Consider the following 14,683-nt stretch of genomic DNA (forward strand, 5'->3'; position numbering starts at 1 on the left):
TCTTCGAAGAATTCCAGAGAATAAAGAGGAGAGGTCCAAGACTAGCAAACAAGCCCTAAACAAGAATATAACAATCATTAAGAATAAACCCTAAAAGATTAGAAGTCAAAAAGATCAAATCAGATGAATAAACAATTTACTGTCAGCTTGGGCAGCTTGGTCCAGTCGACCCAAGGAACGGTACGGGGCAGAAAACCCTAAATCGGTCATAACTTCTTCGTTTGAAGTCCGATTGCTCCGAAATTCGAACGGGAGTTCCCCAAAAACATACTAAGACTATTTAAGAAGTTCTAGACATCAAACAAGGTCAAAAAGATAGAATCCTAATTGAATCATAGGATTAGGGTTTCATCGCAAACAATCCATGGATCTCATGGAAAGACTAGAGAGAATAATGATTCATTGTAGGGAAAGAAAAATAGAAATTCACAATCAAGAAAGGTGTTGGGGAGGATCCAGCAAATAAAAGATAAATCATGGTTCCCAATTTGGATACCCTTTCTAGAAGGTTACCAAAATTTCCTTCAAAATAAACCCAAGGTAGATTCATAGAGAGCAAGGGAAAAATAGGGATCCACCCAACAATCATGGGGATGCAAGGGAAGGTCTTGGTAATGGTCTGAGACCTTCCTCACAATCATATAGATAGGTAGGAAAATTAAGGAAAGAGTAATCAAGATCTCAGGTAAGATCAAATACAAGGAACATCACCATATGGCTTCAAGAACATAGAGTGAATGGGGGATTCACTCTAAGGCTAAGAGGATCAGAGAAGAGGCCATTACAGTAGTGTAATACATTCCTCATAATCAAACAATCAGAAGAAAATAGAAGAGAGAATAGATGAATGTAGAAACAAATTGATTACTAACCTTTGTAGAAAAAAATTTGACGAAGAAACTCAGACGGATGCTTGGGGATCTTCCTTGGCTTCGAAGAGGAAGTTCTAGGGTTCTTCCCACATTCTTCAGAGGCTTAGAATTGATAATGAGTGAAAAACACGGAGTTCCCCTTTAAATTAGAACAAAAACCCTTTAAAAAAATTAAAGTTTTACAATTTTGACCCTACTATCACTGTGGGTCGATTGGTTGGTCGACTGGCCCAATCAACCCGTCAGTCGACCAATGCTGACAAAAAGCCCAAAATAGGGTATTCAAGGTCCAAACCTCAATATTTTTGAATGGGCTTCTCACAACTCATCAAACAACTTACCTAGCATGAAGGGATGCCTTCAAACCATGTCCAAGTAGGCTTTAGGTCCAACAAACAGGCTCTCCTTCATCAATGTGTAGTTTCTTCTCCAACTCAAACAAAGTTTCCAAGTATGGAACACCATCATCAATTTCCATGGGTTTTGGGTCCAACACCATGTCTTCCATTGAGATGGCCCATAGTTGCCTTCTTCCATAACTTTGGGTCTTTGGACCTAAAAACAACAGGGTTTCCGGGTTAGGGTTAGGGCTGCATTTTACACCATCAGCACCCAAGGCTCGTTGTTAGGATTTGTCATTTCTTCGCTGCCGCCATCCTTCCACATTGGTTTGGACGGGGAGAGTTTCCATTAATAAACACTGAAAGACCCTTAGTTTCAGGTACACAAAGATTTGGGTCCTTTTGTCAGATCATCCTTCTTAACCATTGTAGACTTCACCAATATTAAGCAGTTGAACCCCCATACTTGCCCTACTCCCAAAGTGTGATACTCTTTTAGGTGGCTCTTGGTGCCAGAAAACATCAGACTAAGCTGCCCAAGATTCAAACTACACCAACCCCATGGTTATTAATCTGGAACCATGGTAAAAAGTTTCAGCAAATTTTGGCCGAAACTTGACAAAATTTGCCCTGTTCGATAGTCAACGAACTAAAAGACTCTCCGAAAATGAGATTAATCGAATATCATGGAAAATCGTTGAACCTGTGAAACATTAGCGAAAATCGCTAAATCATCTTATTCCTTCATAGATTTCTTTGCTTCTCCACTATCTTCTTCTTCTTCTTCTTCTTTTCTCAACCATATATCCTCAGATGACTCTGTTTCGGTTTCTTTGTCTTGAACAACCAACCAAGAATCGACGGTAAAAGAAAACTCAGATCTTCATGCCGACCAAATAGCGTTAGATTTCTTTGTCGGATTAGTGGGCAGATAGCCAATAGGGTAAACAATTTGAGTTTTGCAATGATTTTCATAGTATTTTGATGGAGATGCAAAGATGTCTTTGGAGATCATGCGATTAGTTCCAATAAAAATAACAATTGTTGCTGATCGAAACACATCTTGAAACCCTAAAACTAATATTTTCTTATTTCCGAATCGATGATTGGTCAACATAGCAAGAGAAGAATTGAGATAACCAAAAGTGAAATAAAAAACCCACCAACAACAAAGCTCTTCACATTAAATCTATTGGAACTGAGAAGCTTTTAGGTTCTAACCTGGCCATCTCATAGTGAGACAAAGAAGGTCAAGGCTTGCAATAGTAAGATACGGAGAGAGGGAAGAGAAAGTTGAAGGCTTGGAATTAAAGAGGAATGGGCAGAGAAGCGGAACAACGGATTCAATCCCTTTCTTGTCATTATAAACCAAGTTTGACACTTTGACTGATCTTTACCGAAGCATGTCGAAAATGCGGCGCCCCTAAAATGTCGGTGAAATATCGTCGACATTTAAGGGTTTCGTGCTTTTTCCAGCTAGCAAACCCCCTTTTGTTGGCAATTTTCGCACCTTGTCTAGAACTCATTTTTCTATGACCAACATTTTGTGCTGTTTTATGGGAAGACAAGAATACAATAATACAATAAAGGAAAAATGTGTTTATACAGGACATTGTTTCCCTCATATGAGGTACCTTGAACCAAACTTAAGCTGATGATGGGTGAAATCAAGGCTGCCCTAATGGAGGAAGTCCCAGTTCAGCTATTATGTTTCTGTTTTCATATGATTTTGGTTCGACTTATCCGATTTTTTCTTATTGGAATTGAGCATGGAATCTCAAAATAAATATGGTTTTGAAACAACATATGAACTCTAGAATTCCAAAGTCTAAGGCCTTCCAACGTCTAGGGCCTTCCAATGAACATGATTAGCATAACACCATCCCATACATCTCACGATTGCACAACATTCTTTCAGAAAATCTTAACATCACTAATTATGAAGAGCCTTGTTCAAAACCTATTGCAAAGCAAATCATTAAAACTCAAAACATCGGTAGCTCCTGTCAATTCAAAGTTCCTGGCACGGTGGCACCTCCAATGTTTTATCTGCTTCATTTTAGATAGAAATGACTGGAGAATAAAGCATTCACAAGTGTGAGAAAATACGTGATGATGACGAAGACAATGATAACTTTTCCATTTCCCTAGAAGTTAGACAGGACACCACTAGGAGAATCCACATGGAGTTCAAGTTCGTTGCTTCCTCGTCACAAGCCAAAATTTTTCTCTCAACATTAGTTCCATAGCCTTGGACCAGAGACACCAAGTCTGAGTAGGGTGGCACTGGTGGTCTGAGCATCTTCCTTGTAGAATCACCATACTTGAGGCCAACAGAAACCAGGAACAACTATACCATTTGACGGGCCTGTCAATGAAGGTTAGATCATATCAAAGACCTTCGAAATTCATTACAAAATCCTGTGGGCTTGTGTCCTCCCCCTTAAGTAGCGCGATTTTACGGGCTTCTATGCTTTTACGGAAAGTATCAATAAGGCATTTCCACAATTCTGCCAAAGTCTCGATTGCATAGTCTAGTTGTAACATCCCATTAGACGACAATGTGTTGATGATCAGGGACCTGATAAACTTATCTACCTACACCCAAGGCTCGTAGTTAGGATTCATCATTTCTTCTTCGGTATCATCCTTCCATGTCTGATTTGGACGGCGAGTGCCTCCATTAATAAACCCGGAAGGACCCTTAGTTTCAATTACACAAAGAATTTGGGTCCTCCTTTCAGATCATCGTTCTTTATCATTATAGACATCACCAATATTAAGGAGTTGAACCCCACACTTGCCCTACTCGCTAGGTGTGATAGTCTGTTAGGTGGTTATTGGTACTAGAAAATATTAGACTAATTTGCCTAGTATTCAGACTGCACCAAGCCCACAGTTATTAATCAGAAACTCATTTTTCTATGATCACCATTGGAAGACAAGAATATAGTAATCAAATAAAGGAAAAATGTGTATAAACATCGCACTGTTTCGCTCATAGAAGGTACCTTGAACCAAACATAAGCTAATAATGGGTGGGCCGTTCTAATGGAGGAAGTCCTAGTTTAAGTTGTTCAAATAGTCGTTTCAACAAATTTTGGTTCAACTTATCCGATTTCTTCTTATTTGAATTGAACATGGAATCTCACAATAAGTACAGTTCTGAACCAAACTTATAAACTCAACTCTAGAATCCCAATGTCTTAGGCTTTACAACGAACAGGATAATCATATCTCCATCCAAGACACTGCATGATTGCACAACATTCTTGCAAAAAAATGCAACTTCACCAATAATTATAAGCCTTGTTCAAAAACTAACGCTAAACAAAGCATTAGAACTCAAAACATCAGTAGTTCTTGTTGATTCAACAACAACCAAAAAAAAAAATTCTAGCACCTCTAATGTTTTTATCTGGTTCCTTCCAAATTGTAGCAATGGATGGAGAATAAAGCATTCACAAGCGTGAAAGAACACGTAATGATGACGAACACAGTGACACCTTATGATTTCCCAAGAAGTCAGACTGGACACCACCAGGAGAATCCACAAGGAGTTCGAGTTCGTTGCTTCCCCATCATTGGACAAAATTTTCTTCACAACATTAGTTTCATAGCCTTGCACCAGAGACACCTGGTTTGAGTAGGGTGTCACTGGCAGTTTGACCATGTTCCTCACAACATCACCATACTCAAAGCCAAGAGCAACAAGGAACATATATACTTTTTGTTCTTCTTTGACAACGCTACCAACAAAGGATAGATTGTGGCAAAGACCTTGAGAATTCCATATGCACTCTTGTAGGCTCATGTCCTCCCCGTTCCTCATTTAATGGGGATTGCTAAGTAGCGCGACTTTACAAGCTTCTGAGCTTTTATGGAAAGTATCGTTAAGGCGTTTCCACAGTTCTGCTGAAGTCTCAATTGCATAGGCATGTTGAAACATCCTGTCATACAATGTGTTGATGATCCATGACCTGAACAACTTATCTATGCACCCCCAAGGCATGTGGTTAGGATCTTTCATTTCTTCTCGGGCGTCGTCCTTCTATGCCGGATATGGATCGGGGAGTGTCTCTATTGACAAACCTAGAAAGACACTAAGTTTCAATTACACAAATAATTTGGGTCCTTCTTCAATTCGTCATTCTTTATCACCGTAGACATTATCAGTATTAATGAATTAAACTCCCATAGTAGCCCAGCTCACTAAGTGTGGTAGTCTGTTAGGTGGCTCTCGGTACTAGAAAATGTCAAACTAAACTGCCGAGGCTTCTGATTGTACCAACTACTAACCACATGGTTATTAATCCAAGACTGATTTTTTTGAGAACACTATTTGTATTGTTTTTATAAGAAGACAATAATACATAAATAAATAAAGTAAAAATGTATTTATACAAGGCATTGTTTCTCTTATAGATGTAACTTGGACTAGACTTATGCTAAGAGTATGTGAAATCAAGGTCGGCGTAATGGAGTGAGTCCCAATTTCAGTTATTATGTTTATGCTTTCATCTGATTTTGGTTCAACTCAACCAGTTTCTTCTTATTTGAATAGAGCATTGAGAGAATAAATAGAGTTTTGAACCCAACATATTAACTCAACTTTGGAATCCCAATGTGTCACATCCACCCAGCCGTTAACCTACCTGGCATACCTGGGTATGTGATCCACAGTCCAAGGATCAAGCATCGAGGGACCATGCCTCCCACATACACGATAACACAATCATAAACAATAATAATCAAGGTAAGACAAATAATAAAAGATATCATGAATAAGATACAAACAGATAATCAGAGTGTGGAATAAAATGATACCAAATGTATAAGTGTGATAAAAAAAAAGAGAGAGTGAGCAAAAGTCACTCCCTCAGTGGCAGCGGAAAAGTAGTAAGAAATCAAGTTAAGTTACAATCCAATATCTAAAGAGTAACTCAGTGAAAGTTAATTACATATCCTAGTGTTTAACAAAATCCAGGGGGTGGGGGACTAAACAAGGGTTTCCTCTATCTTAATAAGTTCATTCTCGTATGTGTAGACGAAGAAAGCCCAACACGGCCACTCCCTCACCACTGTAGGGCTAACCCTGGTACGCAGTGTAATCCTCCTCGGTACCATAACCCTGATCTTCATGGTAGCCACCACCCAGAGGGTAGTATGCGGAATTATGGTCCGTCTCGTAGGTTGTTCCATCGGGGTCTTCAACACCTGTGGGATAATCTCACAAACATTTGCACAAAAGGAATGAGTTCAAAAGAACTCAGCAAGGCAATTATTCCATAATTCATAAACCATATGAGTACAATTCATAACATGATGTAATATGATATGAGACACATGATGCAAATATAATTCTAACTCTATGAATGCTAGTCTCTATGGTAGACATGCTTTAAGTCATAGCACCATACTTCTTTAGGTAAGTCTTAGTCACTCAGCACCGGGGGGAATTGGGTCTTGCATCCCTCTCGGTCAATCCATGGTTGGGGTTTCGGTCACCACTCCCTCACATTACCATTTGGTCTAAGTATTGGCGCATGTTAAGGGTAAGGCCTAGCCCAATACAAGTCATCTACTCAGTCGTATTAAGTCAAATCCGGATACTTCCATTCCTCCCATCCCGGGATCCTTTTCGGTACCCTTCACACTAGAGTCACGGATATTACCCACCGGACTCACCAACCCTATTAGTCATCCACAAATAGTATACGGGAAGCTCTCATGACCTCTCACGGATATGACTCACCGGTCTCGAGCACCCGTGAGCCCAAGTCTAGCTATTTGCAACCCTACCAATAAATGCCCCTTTCGGATATCCGTAGCATGGTTTATGTCCTTTCACGGGTTGGTTACCGGTCTTGAGCGCCCATCAAACTATACACTACCCCGGGTCGTTCGGTCTCAATGCCCTTCCGATTCGGATCTGACACGACAAGGACATCCTAGCCACACACCTTCGGAGAACATCCCATACTATTCCCTCCGACGCCCAAGGACAAAAGCGTCAATAGGACACTTCCCAATCCCAGATTATACCTAAGCAATCAGATGCTCAAGTCCATTATATCATATACAAATGATACATCATCATAATAGAAGTTAAGTCATAACATTGCAATGATTCATCATATATATAAGTAACAAGAATGACTAATCATTATAACAATAATATATAAAAACACAATACTACTGTTCTAAAGCATGTATAGCAGTCCTATGATATCCAAAAGTAATAAAGAGACTATGTGCACTCAGTTATGAACATCAAGACATAATCACATAGCCTATGTATTTATGGTGATAACCGTCCTTACCTTACGCTGTGATGATGATGATCCAAAGGTCACACAAAAATGATCCTAGACAAACATAAATGAAAGATTAGAGAAGAAATCGGGGAAATCGGAGGTCGAATGGGTCAAAACGGCGAAGGACACAGTTCAGCAGCTTGCTTGGTCAATGCTTTTGGTCGATGGGATCGACCAAGGAGGATCGACCAAGACAGTCTCGGGGCTACATAGTGGATTTTGGGATTTTGGTCCGAAATCGGTCTTCCGGGGTTCGGATCGATCCGAAACTTGGAGGGATAATTAATAACAGTATAAGAACACTACTAATCAAAAAAATTAATACAATCTAAAGGTCTAATTAGAAAGCCCCAAATTGGACTACTAAGTTCTATAGACAAGAATCAAAGCATGGATTGAAATCAAATGCATTTGCATTGGAAATGCATGAATTAGCTAGGGGAACTAATAGGAATTGGATTAGAATCATATGCTAGCAATAAACATAGACATAGCACACTATATACTTTAGTTTAGGACAAGAATGCATGAAGTTAAGAAGAGAATCAAAGGATTGCATATGCAAGGCTTGAAATGAGAGCATAACATCAATGGAAATGGAATAAGATCAATGGTTAGCTAAGAGTGTACACTTGGAGTGATGGTTGTAAGGTTGCAGCATCAATTCCATGGTTACAACAGCAAGAAAAGGAATAGAAAAGAATAGAATAGAGAGTGAGAGTGATGAATCATACCTTGTAGATGATGATAGAGACAAAGAACAATAATTGACAATGATTATAGTGGAATATCCTTCACCAATATCAAGGAGGAGCTTTGGGGAACCTTCTCCACGTTCTCAAGTGTTGCAATGATTATAATAGGGTTCAAAACACGAGGCTAGCATAAATAGGGTAGGGAATATTCCAAAGGAATCATTAACTCGAATCTGGTAGCCTTGGTCGATGCTCTTGGTTGATGGGCCAAGGAGGATCGACCAAACAAGTTTCAGCAAAAAAATCAGTACTAGTTCAGCAACTTCAGACAGGGATTAGGGTCAAATTGAGTGAGGTTTTCTTCTACAAGTCAATCAAGAAGTCTAGTTTCAGGGAATACCTTTGGATTGTGCACGGGAGTTCATTAGGTACTTCAACTAGTTCATCCCTCTTCGATGCGCAGATTTTCACTAAACACTAACAATGTACTCAAGTAAGGGGCATCATCGTCAATGCCCATGGGCTCGGACTCCGACACTAGATCATCAACTAGTAGGGCCCACAAGTCTCTTCTACTACCACTTCAAGTCTTCGGACCTACAAACATCAAGGGTTCCGGATCAGGGTAAGGATAGGGCTGGATTTCACACTGGATTTCACACAATGTCTTATGCTTTATAATGAGCAGGATTAGCAATACCCCATCCAAGACACAACACAACATTCTTGAGTAAAATCCAAACTTCACCAGTTATTAAGAGCCTTATTCAAATCCTATTGCTAAGCGAAGGATTAGGACTCAAAACATTGGTAATTCATGTTGATTCAACAATAAATAAAAAAAATTAAAAAAAAATTAAAAAAAAAAAATCCTAACACCTTTGATGTTTTTATCTAGTTCCTATCAAATAGTAGCAATAGATGTTGAATAAAACATTCACAAGTGTGAGAAAACACGTAATGATGACAACCACAGTGATACCTTACATTTTCCCTAGAAATTAGTCTAGACAACACCTGGAGAATCCACATGGACTTCCAGTATGTTTCTTCCCCGTCGTCGGCCAAAATTTTTCTTCACAAAATTCATTTCATAGCCTTTGTATTAGAGACACCTGGTTTTGAGTAGGGTGGCACTGGCGGTTTGTCTGTGTTCCTCACGACATCGCCATATTCAAGGCCAAGGCAACCAGGAACATGTATATTTTAGTACCTGGATGATTGGGCCTCCTATCATTAGTTGATTCTCCTCATTTTGGTTGCCCATGGAAGCCACAAAGCGACACCTTGAGACCTAGTACGGACAACACCGAGCGAGTGAAGAGTATAAACTATTGCGAATCTTATGATGCCTATCCCATCAACTTCCATAGCCCCACCATTAAACACAAACATACACACATGCATCAGAGCCTTACTCTTATGTAACATAAAAGATGCCATGAGAAGAGAGAACTGGTGTTCTTTATGTGAAAGAGATGCAGTTTCACGACCAAGAGAGCAGCAAGCTTTCACTCGCACGGGGTACAAAGGTATCCTTGAGAAGTAGGAGAATGTTTCATGATTATAAGCTTAATTCCTGAGAAGTGCCTCTAGAAAATTCCTTAACCTAAGAAATCTCTTCAATTAAAAAGGAAAACTGTAACCAAATAAAGGAGAGGGAAAGAAATACCGTTTGGTTGCTTCTGAAACTACTTTATGTTGAACACTTGCATAAATCCATCAACTTTAATAAGAACATTAAATTCAAGAATGACAAGATTGAGAGAAACGGCTGCATATTTGAGTTTGGCAAACAGAGAATTAGATGGTACCTAGACTTTGGCTATTGGATTGCTAGAGACATTCGTCGAAAGAGAGGTTTCTACCATAGTTCATTGTGTCGGCGACATATCGCCGACACAGAGCGATATGTCGTCATGTCGCTGGGGGGCGACACGACTCCCCCCAGCGACACGACATTTACCAAATGTCGGCGACATATCGCCCTGTGTCGGCGATATGTCGCCGAAAAGTCGATATATCGCCGAAAAATCGGCGATATGTCGCTACATTCGTCATATTTAGCAGCCTTTCGTTTGTTTTTCGCCGATTTTTCGTTCGCTTTTTGCCAAAGTGATGTAGGGCCTCTAAAAGCTCCGGGGGCGCTGCCCCCACACCCCCGCCGGGGCGCCTCCCCCGGACCCCCGCCCGCTCACCGGGGAGCGGGACCCCCGTATCCGTCGGCAACAATATGTGAAGCATGAGCCATACTCAACATAGTTGTATAATGAATTGTAAACTTTAGTACATCTCTTTACTACTTGTGTATTTGTGTTCTCTTTGCATATTTACATTAGTTTATATGAATTTTCCAAACTTCCAGTTTTGCCCGCATATAGTTGGACATGTGCCAATTATAAACTTTAGGTTAGGTGATGTTTTAGGTCAAAATAACACCCCCAATGTGTTTATTGGCCTCAAATTAGGTTACACGTCAAATTTCATGTCAAAATGACCCCAAATACCCTTCGAAACAGGGGTTCGATTTTTCATCGAACCCTTACCAAAAGTCGAGCGACTTTTGGCGACATGTCGCCCGTGTCGCCGTGTCGCCAGAGTCCGACACGGCGACACGAGTCGACATGTCGAACCTTGGTTTCTACTACTAATACATGAACGATGTATTCCAAAGACTTAGAGAATCTAATTAAGAGGAGGATAGAAATAAAAGAATTTAAGAATATTTTCTTTTTACTTGAAACGGCCTCCAAACAAAGAAACCAATTTTTAGAGGGGAAGAAAGTTTTCTAACAAATTATTAATACTAATATTATTATTATTTAAATTTAATAAATTCAAAAATATAGAAATAGTCTTGCGTTAGTAAACTATGAAACCTGCTATATTTCATCTCTTCTACTTTCTTTTCTAAGTTGTGATTTTGATTTAAAAATTTTGTGAATTTAAGGAGAAAGATTTTCTTTATAAAAAGGGTACCAATAATTTATTAGTAAAATATAAAATGACAATCAAAAAATCCCTGCTGGGAGACTCACCCACCACAGCCAAGTGTACGACGCGGGTCGAACACCGGTTTATAAACCGGGGTTGGCAACAAAAAAAAAAAAAAGGATTACAAAGCTAATATAAAAAAGATGACATTTAAATAAAGACAAAAGATACAATACAAGTGAAAGATTTGCAGCAAAAGAGGAGTACATGCTTTTATAATAACAGTATGCTAAATATATCTGTTATTATTTTATAAAAATAGAGGTGGTAGAGAAGGATTTTTATAACAAAATACAACGGTTGCGATTAAATGCGGAGGGCATAAATGTAAATAACTTAATTTTTTTTACCTTCAAATGTTTAGTATTTTAAAAATTTGCAATATCAACTCATTCTCTCCATCTGCCGGATTGCTTCACCGTCGAGGATGAGGATCTTGCTAATCGGGCGAGTATGTGCCGAGACAAGCCGGCAGTCGTCACTGCTTCTTCCCGTTTCCAAATTATTTGTTACAGGTGACCATATTAAGAATTGCAGAAATGAATTTTCTAAACCCTAAACCTGTTGCGAGCGATGCATCAAGAGAAAAAGTTTAAAGCAAGCAACTCATCAAAGTGGCTTATCAATTGAGGAATTAAACATATTCCGAGAGAATCTGGAAAGAAACCACAACCCAGTAACAAATCCGATCGAAGTGCATAAACAGGAGGATTAAGTGATGCAAACTGAAATCGAGAGAGAGAGAGAGAGAGACTAGAAGTGGATATTTACTATGATACTGGCTAGCACTATGGGAGTTGGCAAAACATCTTAAATGGGCCAAACTAAAAGTGGTCTTATAGTTGGCTCCAGTAGGCAGATTCTTCTCGTCAAATAACTTCAGGTTTAGGGACAAACTTTACCAATACGATTCTCTATAAAATTTCTTCCTCCTAGAACGGCTGAAACTCCAACTAAAGTTCGAGTAACAGAGGGTGTGAAACATAGTAAATGAGTTGCCATCTTGGCTAAGAAAACCTGAACCCCAGAGATTGAAGTTAACAAAAATATTGCTCAAGAACTTAGAAACCCAAACACCCAAATGTCTAAAATCCTACTGATAGGGGTGTCACCAGTTCGGATTGGGCCGGTTTCGGACCGGGCCTAAGGGTTTTGAGCTGAAAAACACTCAGCCCAAACACGACCCATTAAGAAAATAACGGTTTTGGGCCGGTGCGATTTGAGTTCGAGCTAACTAACGGTTTGGGCTAACGGTTTAGAATTGGGTTTACTAACAGTGTATTTTGAGTACATTGTTGATATGTAAATTTATCAAAAGTATGTGAACGCAAATTGCACTGGGCACCCCGAATGAAAGCCTTAAAGCACTGACACCCCACTTTATGTTTAAAAAACACATAGGTCCTATTTTGTTAAAATGGTTATTACCTGGTTAGTCATATTTGTGTAAAGACTATTATACCCTTGACCAGGGAACAAATCTTAGACGAGACTGCCGGACCAGGCGAACCGGCGACATCTCGCCGAAAGTTCGCCCGAAGTCACTCGGAAGTTTCGAACCCTCAAGGCTGCAAACAATCCGGCGCTATCTGCAATCTCCAACAAGGGCTGCAAATAAATCCGGGCGAGAATTTCCTCCCGAACAAGTAAGAGTGAGTCGTGTTCCACAACCGTAATCTATAGTATCAGTTGCTTCGTGTAAGCAGGGGAGAAAGAGCGATTAGGAAAATGAAGGAAAATCTGAGGTGAGACGATTGCTGGCTCTGTTGCTTTGGTTGGCTTATTGTTCAACCTGAAACTGAATAGGAACCGTATCAGAAAACAAAGCTCTTTGCTCTTTACTCTTTAGCTTAACAAAATGGCGGCTGGAGCTCTTGTGAAGGTCAAAACCAGAGCTTTAATGGTGGTAAAGGAGAAGATAACAAATTCAACAAAGCAAGAGACGGAGAAAACTTGGAAGCGGAGACGACTTTTTGTTGTTCCTTCTTATTCTCATGTGCAGAGATTTCAGCGATGCCTGGCGTGGCGTTGATTTGAGATGGAGGAGTGTAGTGATGGAGAGGTAGGTGACGACTGTGGCGGCATGAATGGCAAGGCTCCCATCGGAGCGCAAAAATGAGGCCCTTAAAGCGGCCGAACCCTTAAACTGTACATTAGTGTTAGTGTTATCAGAACATTCACTATCGACCACAACTGGAGCACCATTGATGACGTTGAAATCGTCAAGAGGAGCAGCAGTAGTGGGATTGACGGCGGTTGTGGGAAGCGGTGTACAGCGAGAAGAAGGGTTGTTCGACCAAGAAGCCGCAACGACTTGGGCCACGCCAATGTTGCTGCAATTCCTCCGTGCTTTATTGCTGAGCTGACGAACAAAGTTGGGAGGAAACCTCAGGATAAGCAAAGACAAACCAGAGCCATAAAAGGGAGAGGAAGGCGATGTTCCACGGTGAAAAGGAAGAGAGCGAGCCTTGCCGGAAGAGAAAGAAGGTATCTCAGGGCAAAGATTGCCGGATAAATGGGGATCTGGGCGGCAATCAAAAGAACAAGAAGGAAGAACCCTAGCGCAACTGGAGATGGCCATGATTATACTAATCAAATCCACACCCTAACACCGGAGAAACGCCAACCAACCACTCCGTCCATGAATTCCGATTTTAGTATGGGTATTTTTGGAATTAAAAAGATTTTAACAGTGGAATAACAGTTTCACTAACGGAATGGACTAGTGTATTTATTGAATTGGGGTGTCTGTGTTTTTTAAACATAAAGTGGGGTGTCAGTGCTTTTATGCTTCCATTTTGGGGTGCCAGTGCAATTTGCTCTAAATATTAAGTTATCTTCGAGTCTTTTGTGTTGGGTGTTCAAAACCAAAAACCTTTTTTTACAAAGAAATAAAACTTATAGAACTATTATACAAAAGAAAGCTAGCATCTTGATGAATTTTAGTGGGTTGTCTCTGCTTATTTTCCTCCCCCTTCTTGACACTTGTAAAAATCGATCAAAATAAAGCATTAAAAGATTTTAAAATGATAATACACTTGCTAAATATTTACCAACCCCATCTTCCAAATGGTGAAGGCTTTGACAAACTTGTTGTTTGCATATTCCAAAGCAAAACAATTAAGAAAAACAAATGGATATCTTGGGGTTTTACTTATCTTTTACATTTAAATTTAAGTTATTTTATTTCTTTATAACGGGTTTACGGGCTGGTTCAGGTTCGGGCTGATTTCAGGTCAAACGGTTCGGACTAGCGGGCCACACACTGGCTGGCCCGGCCCAGCCCGAACCATTGCGGGCTGAGGTTGTTCAGCCCAAACACAGCCCATTAAGCTTCGATTCGGGTTAGGTTTTGACACCCCTACTTGCTGATCAAATAATAGAAAAGAGTGGGTGGGGGAGAGATAAGAAAGCCCTGATCTTCAATGGAAAGAAGCAACGACGAGTACTGCTTGTCTCGGTAC

This window comes from Hakea prostrata, chromosome 1 (genome assembly GCF_041222555.1).
Source record: "Hakea prostrata isolate BN-2017 chromosome 1, UWA_Hpros_2, whole genome shotgun sequence".
Classification (NCBI taxonomy): Eukaryota; Viridiplantae; Streptophyta; class Magnoliopsida; order Proteales; family Proteaceae; genus Hakea; species Hakea prostrata.